This window comes from Quercus lobata, chromosome 3 (genome assembly GCF_001633185.2).
Source record: "Quercus lobata isolate SW786 chromosome 3, ValleyOak3.0 Primary Assembly, whole genome shotgun sequence".
NCBI lineage: Eukaryota > Viridiplantae > Streptophyta > Magnoliopsida > Fagales > Fagaceae > Quercus > Quercus lobata.
In genome coordinates this window covers 2072298-2079554 of record NC_044906.1, presented here as the reverse complement: position 1 = coordinate 2079554, position 7257 = coordinate 2072298, and the positions used below count along the sequence as shown (strand labels likewise).

Genomic DNA, 7257 nt, shown 5'->3' with positions numbered 1-7257 from the left:
GGGAGGACTCAGGATGATTTTATCAATTAAGTATGCCTAATATGACATATAAATAAACAGAAGAACATTGTGGAAAAACATATACACATGAAAGGAGAAACCAGGAAATTGAGATCAGTTTGGATACGGCCATAATCTATTTATCCACCTTTACTATGAAAATAAGTGAGTAAGCAAAGCTTGAATCAAAAGCGAGAAGTCATAAAGCATATTTCACTTCATTTTTTTTGATAAGTAAAGCATTTTTCACTTCATATTTTTGATAAGTAAAGCATTTTTCACTTCATAAATGGATGATGAACAAATAAATAATAATTATCATGTAATGTCTTGAATGACAAAAGAAAGCATATCATGGATTGCTTACAAAAATAAATACAACATGCATAAAAGTATTCACAATCTACAGCACTCAATATTCAGTACTCACATGCAGGAAGGTTGGATATATCTGCAGTAACTGCACGAGGAATTCTGAAATTTAAATGAGCACCCTTATGATTCCACATGGGAAATTTAGATGCATGCTGGTAGCTTGTGCTGCCTTGTTTTCAGCCAGAGGATTATAATTATATTGAGATAAATCTCCATTTTCAGGCGATGGATTGACCGACATGCATGCAAGCCAACAAAATCGATTATCTTGCAAGACAAACGTACCCTACAAGAAAAAAAAAAAATTTCTATTTTCTCAAATTCACACAAAAACATATAATGTATAATCACTTTAAATATTTGAACTTACTCTATGATTGGTCTTCAAGTTGTCTATTTGCTTCTTGAAGAACTCAGAACAGAAGACCTTGCAGATGAACTTGATTGCCTCTAGATGATCACTGAAACGAGGCCGCTCCATGGTATATCTAAAAAGAAATAGTATTTTTACTATTGCAGGCAGCATTTTATATTAAAGCATGCTGAGAACTATAGAGAGTATCAAATAATCACTAATATATACAAAAATAACTACATCAGTAATAAGTATCAAGATCTTAATCAACTATGCATACCCTATGTAGCCTGTAGCTTCCAACAAAGTTTTTTCTGCGGTTCAACCACGACCTTATATATTGATGTCAGGTTCAATGTTACCCACCTAAATAAAGAGCTAGAAGTCCATGACAAGATTTTAGGAGCAGAACTAAATAAAAGCTACTCATTGATGCCTTAATTGCAACCACAATCAAATAATCGTCCACGCATAAGGTGGACAATTGTTAGTACATCCCCGCATCAGTAACCACACAATTGGTTAGCAAAGAATCAAGCTTTCACCTTTAAAAGGCAAGCTCTTTTAAGATCACATTTTGCATAACATATAAAACACTTTCCAAAGAACTTCAAAACAAGTCACTTTCACTTTGCTTTCAATAAGCATTTTTTTTTTTTTTTGATAACATAAGAAAAAAAGTAATCCCATTTTCCCAATCCATATTATGTATAAGCAATTTAATCAAATTTCCCATTTGGGTTTGGGAAGGTGTACCGTTCGGAGAGATGGAGGCCAACCTGAGAGCCAATGGCTTCGATCCGAGGAGCGGCGAGATACCATTCTTCGATCGCAGTAAGAAGATACCATTCTCTTCATTCCCTCTCTCTCTCTCTCTCTAAAGTCTAAACTCTCTTTCTCTCTCCTGAGTATTGCTCTCCTCCGTTTTGTATGGTTTGAAATGGTGTTTCGGTTCTTCTCAGAAAAAAAAAAAATGGTGTTTCGGTTCAACTCTGGCCCAATGGCAATAATAAGCCCCAAATCACAGTCCAAGGAGAGCCACAGTTTTCTGTTTTTTAATTTTTTTTTTTTTAAATTGTGGAACCCACCAGGATTGATTTGTTCTGAGCCAATTTTTGGAAAACTGTTCTCAATTTTCACTATGCAAAACTGTTTTTTACGAACAATTTGAAAGTTTTTTTTTTCACTTTTTTTTTTTAGATGGCAATTTTGGAAATAAGTTGATGGCATTTTAATAAGATTTTATTGTTGTTATTATTATTAATTTATTTATCTATAATTGGTCGCTCTCTCATGAGATCCCCTCTCTTTTTGTCGTTGTTGCTCCTTAGGTTGTGGACCTTATGGTGGTTAGGCACAATCAAAAGCCACAAGAAAAATCCCCAATTTGTCGTTGCAATCTTGGAGCCATGCCACCATCATTTTTGATTTCTATCTCTCTCTCTCTCTCTCTCTCTTTACCACAACAACAAATAGGGAGTGAGTCATTTTTGCAACAACAATAGGTTGCTTGATTCGCTTGGTTTCTCAACAATGATGGTTTTTTTTTTTTTTGGGTTTGTTCAAGTGATTGTGTTTAGTTTTGGGTAGGCTGGCTTTCGTTCGATGGTTGGGTTTAGGGGTTGTGACAAAGACGTCATTGGCGATGGTGTTGGATTGTTGTGGGTGGGTGGTAATTTTTTATTGGAAGAAAAATGATAATTGAATGGGAAGAAGAGGAAAAGGATAGGGGTGGGGGGGAGGGGGGACACTAGGGTGAGAAAATAATGCCAAATAAATGGTTTTGTGTTTTGGGTGATAAAACACTTTTTGGCATCAATTTTACCAAAACAAATATAAAACAAAAACCGAAAACAAATTTTTTTGATCGAATAGTAAATACCAATTGGTATCTTTTTTAAATGAAAACATTTAGGGTTTAAGTTAACCCTAAATGTTTGATTGAATAGTAAATAAGTAGAAAGTACCAATTGAAAACACTAGAACCCACTTCACCTTTACCTTTAGTTATGCGATTTTTTTAATAGACATATATCTTTGTTTAAATGATTTAATGAATTATGTGATTTAATACACTTAAATGATGTTATGAACTGTCATATATTAGGTTAATTTAAAGGAGAAATTTGTACTGATATATTCCAACTCTCATATTTGGTAGTAGTTGGTAGTAATTCCTAGTTAGATGGATTACCTTTTTCGTGGAAAAAAGGGTGGATGGATAATTATTATTAAGGCATATTAAATTTTGTTCAAATCATATATTATTTACTATTTGATCAATAAACATATTTTTTACACATAATTTTATACCACAAAAACTTGAAATTTAAATATTTATTTGATGAAATAATTATTGATTTTTGATATTTTTGAAATTTTGCGAGCATGGAGGATATAATAAAAACATATAATCTAACGGTTAGATTATCAACATTCACATCCAATAAAAAGATATAGGAGGATTTTAAAGAGTTTTCGTTCAAATTAGTTTGGACTACTTTGGAAAGAAACCTTTTCCTATTATTAATGGGTATTGCTCATCCAACATGAAAGTTTTTCAACATGAGGTCCTCCCTCAACTTGATTGTCCAAATATAATGACATGACGTAAGGATGGACGGATGAATGTCCTTATGTGGAGAGACACCTTCCTCAAGGTTCAAGTTCATAAATCTCGTCCTATTAACCCACAATCTCCAATCATAAACACAAATCCTGAGATTCTTGCATTCTATAGTTTATAGCATCCATTATGCCATTACTATAGAATATAGAAAAAATAAAAATTAAAAATTAAGGAATGAGATTAGAGAAGACATCTTCATATAATGAGACATCGTGGAAACCTCACGAATTCATAATATGATGGATTCAACTTAGGGCTTTTGAATTTTGTCAAGTTCTAGATCAATGAACTCACAATCTAGCTAATGGAGGATTTTAGGATGACATTGATATATAATTGTATTTCCACCTTCAATATATTTATATTACTTTATTTTCTTTATTTTCTTTTTTAAATTTGGAATTTCCTGTTTTGTTCTATCTGAGAATCCCTTTCAGTACTTTGTTAGCATTAGCATTCTTTCTTTTACCCCATGAAAGTGCTTGGTATCTCCTTTAATCCCTTTCAGTACTTCGTTAGTATTACCCTTAAAACAAAGTAGTGCATCAATGGAAGTGGCCCAACTGCCCACACCGCTGCCATATATGCATCCCGCGTAGAGTTGAAGCCCATCCTCTTTGATGGCTAATGGCATTGCCCCTGGTGGCCAACTTACCACGACCACTGAGGTGGAGAACTTCCCAAGATTTCCAGATGGAATTAATGGCATTGAGCTCATGGACCTATGCTAGAAGCAGTCACTCCGCTTTGGCATCTAGATTCTAACTGAGATTGTTAACAAGGTGGATTTCTCCACCACTCCTTTCAAGATCTTCACTGATTCTAAGGCTGTCATTGCTGATTCTATCATTGTGGCAATGAGTGTCATCGCCAAGCGATTAGACTTCCTAGGTTCTGGTGAGAGCTCAGGAGGGTTTTGTAACTGAGTGATATTAGTCGTGTTATGTATGATGGTGTTGCACCCATTTTTAGGAACAAGCATTTGGCAGTAATTGGAGGCGAGGATTCAGCCATGGAGGAGGCCACATTCCTCACCAAGTATGGGTCCATTGTGTACATCATCCATAGGAGAGATACATTTAGGGCTTCAAAAATTATGTAGCAGAGGGCCTTCACTAATCCTAAGATTCAAGTTCTATGGAACTCGGTGGTCGTGGGGGCCTATGAGGACAAAAACATTTATAATAGGGTCTTGGGAGGGTTGAAGGTGAAGATTGTGCTGAGTGGGGAGGTTTTAGATCTCAAGGTATTGGGATTGTTCTTTGCGATAGGGCACGAACCAACCACCAAGTTCTTGGATGGTCAGCTGGAACTCGATTCTAGTGGCTATGTTGTCACAAAGCTAGGGACCACCCAGACAAATAAGCTTGGAGTTTTTTCTGTCAGAGATGTCTAGGATAAGAATTATAGGCAGGCTGTTACTGCTGCTGGCACAGGTTTGTCAATATCTTCTACCTCTCCCATTCATCATTTAAATTTTGATTTTGGAACTTCTATGTTTGCAGCACTGCTCTTCTTTCATTTTATATGGGATTATATGTTTTGTATGGGTAATAAAGTGCATTTGTTTCTGTTCCTATTTTTAATTGGGCCAAAATTATGTTTATCTCATCTATATCTATCTATATACCTCTAAATGTTGAAGTATAGTATTTATTGTTGCTATACTCCTGTTGTGTCATCTCATCACCACATCATTGGCTACATAATTAGTAGTTTTTCATATTTATTTTTTACCTTTAATTTTTTACAATATTAAATATATAAATATATTGGCTTTACAAATTCATCTTAGGTGGTTTTAACTTTACATATTCATCTATTTTAATTTTGATGTTATAACTAAATAATAAATCTCTTCTTAAAAAAAAAAAAACTAAATAATAAATCAATGGAAAAGTATTGTTTATATATATTCATCTTGGACGGTTTTAACTTTACATATTATTTTGCCGCTTCAGCTTCCTTTATTTTGGTTCTTCTTATTCCCATCATCTTACTATAAATTTACCACTCTCTTCCATTCTATGCATATTTTTCCCATACAAAAGAAGGTTATTTCTCTCTCTCTCTCTCTCAATTTTTTTTTTTCATTTTTTGTTGGATTTTTTTTTTATTTTTTTTATTTTCCCTGTATCTCTACCTTAGATTGATGAATATTTGTTTTTTAGAATTCTACTTTTTAAAAATTTTCTATAAAAAGATATTCACAGGTCTTGTTTAATCATTGTACAACTTGGTAACTGCTCAAAGGAGTATCTCCTACTAGAGGTTCATTCTCTTATTGTCCTATTATTAACTAATTCATATGTGTTCCTTAATGCGAGTATTGTTTTTATCATTTTATTTACAACACTAAATACTTTTAATAAATGGTGTTTATTGTTGATCTGAATTGAGGAAAATCATATTATAATATTTCATATTTTGTATTGTTGTCAAATTTTATTTTATTAGGAAAATAACAGGATAATCTAGACAAGCTGATAAAGAAAAATTAGTATGGTTGAAGACAATGGTCTTTGTATAGTTTCTTTTCATTGTTTGTAAATATTATGTTTAATATATTAACGGCAAATTGTTATGTCTTTGTTATATGATGTTCTTAGATGTTTGAGTAATTGTTTTAAGTATTTACGAATATTTTATATTATTTTTCATCTTCTTTATCTCATTAGTGTGTTCTTTGAGATTTTTAAGAAATCAAATTCTATTTTGTGTTTAAAATTATTTATTTATCTATTCATTTTTCATATGTTAGATTAGAGTTAGATTAGATTATATATGACGGCATAAACACAATACTTCTTTTTTCAAAAAACTTCTCTACTTTTTCCCCTTTGGAATTGTACTCTTGATTTTTTTTTTTCCCTTCAAGAAAAAAGAGTTACAATCTTTTATTTATTATTTATTATTTTTTGAATTGTAATTTTGTTGAGTTTTATTAAAATTTTAGATAAGTTTCTCGGTGTTTTTGATTGAATGGTAGAAAAATTCTGATTTGAGAAAGTTTGTTCAAAACTAAAAGAATAATTTTCAAATTTTATATAATTTTTAATGATACACAAAATATTATAAATAACTTTTATTAAAAAATTAATATTTTTGCTAACTTATCTTTTGAATTCTTGAGAAAAATTGTATTGTTTTGATTTGATAGGACAGAAATTATATATATATATATATATATATTTATATATTACACTTGTGATTGTTTCTATAATAAATGAAAATATGATTATAAATTACATTACTATTTATTAAACTAGTCCTAAATGAAATAATGAATAAATTTAATGAAACTACCCTAAAAAAATTATCACGTGCAACATGCGAAGCCCGCGACTAGTTGATATAATGCTGAACTTAATTGCTTGGTTCACTTCTCTTCTTTGTACTGCTTACTCAGATGCATATTTCAACTGCAAGTTGCTGGTTTACATGTTTCTTTGTTCTTGATCAAATTGCCCACCAGATAATGAAGGGCCTAACTACAAGAACAAGGAATATTTATGCTTTCTAAATTTGCCAATGGCTCTAATTTACTTGTTGCATATTTTCTATGTACAACACATTAGTGAATGTAGTTGCCCTTTACCGATGAAACTGATAATAAACAAAAGGAAATTTTAATATTTATTTTTTGACTCAGTCCTAATAGGTGTATAGTTAAGAAGGTTCTAAAAAGTTTTGTTTCTTGTCCATTCTGCACTTGTGGATTTAAAAACAAAATTAGTCTCACCTTGTGTGACCGTGTACCTTTTTTGTTCTTCTTTATCGAAATGATGAAACTTGTGCTCTAGGGTTGTGAAGAAATTAATCTATATATGATTTGTTTGACATGGCTTGATCACCATTTCTCTATGCAATTGGATGACTGTTGAGTCTTGATTTAAGC

The 7257-nt window shown here is 31.9% G+C and overlaps 2 pseudogenes; one reads left to right on the top strand and one right to left on the bottom strand.

The window, feature by feature from the left end:
* Positions 1-419: 419 nt before the first annotated feature.
* Positions 420-1672, bottom strand: LOC115979671 (annotated as a pseudogene).
* Positions 1673-2335: 663 nt separating this feature from the next.
* The window catches only part of LOC115979772, a 39565-nt pseudogene continuing 34643 nt past the window's right edge, over positions 2336-7257 (top strand).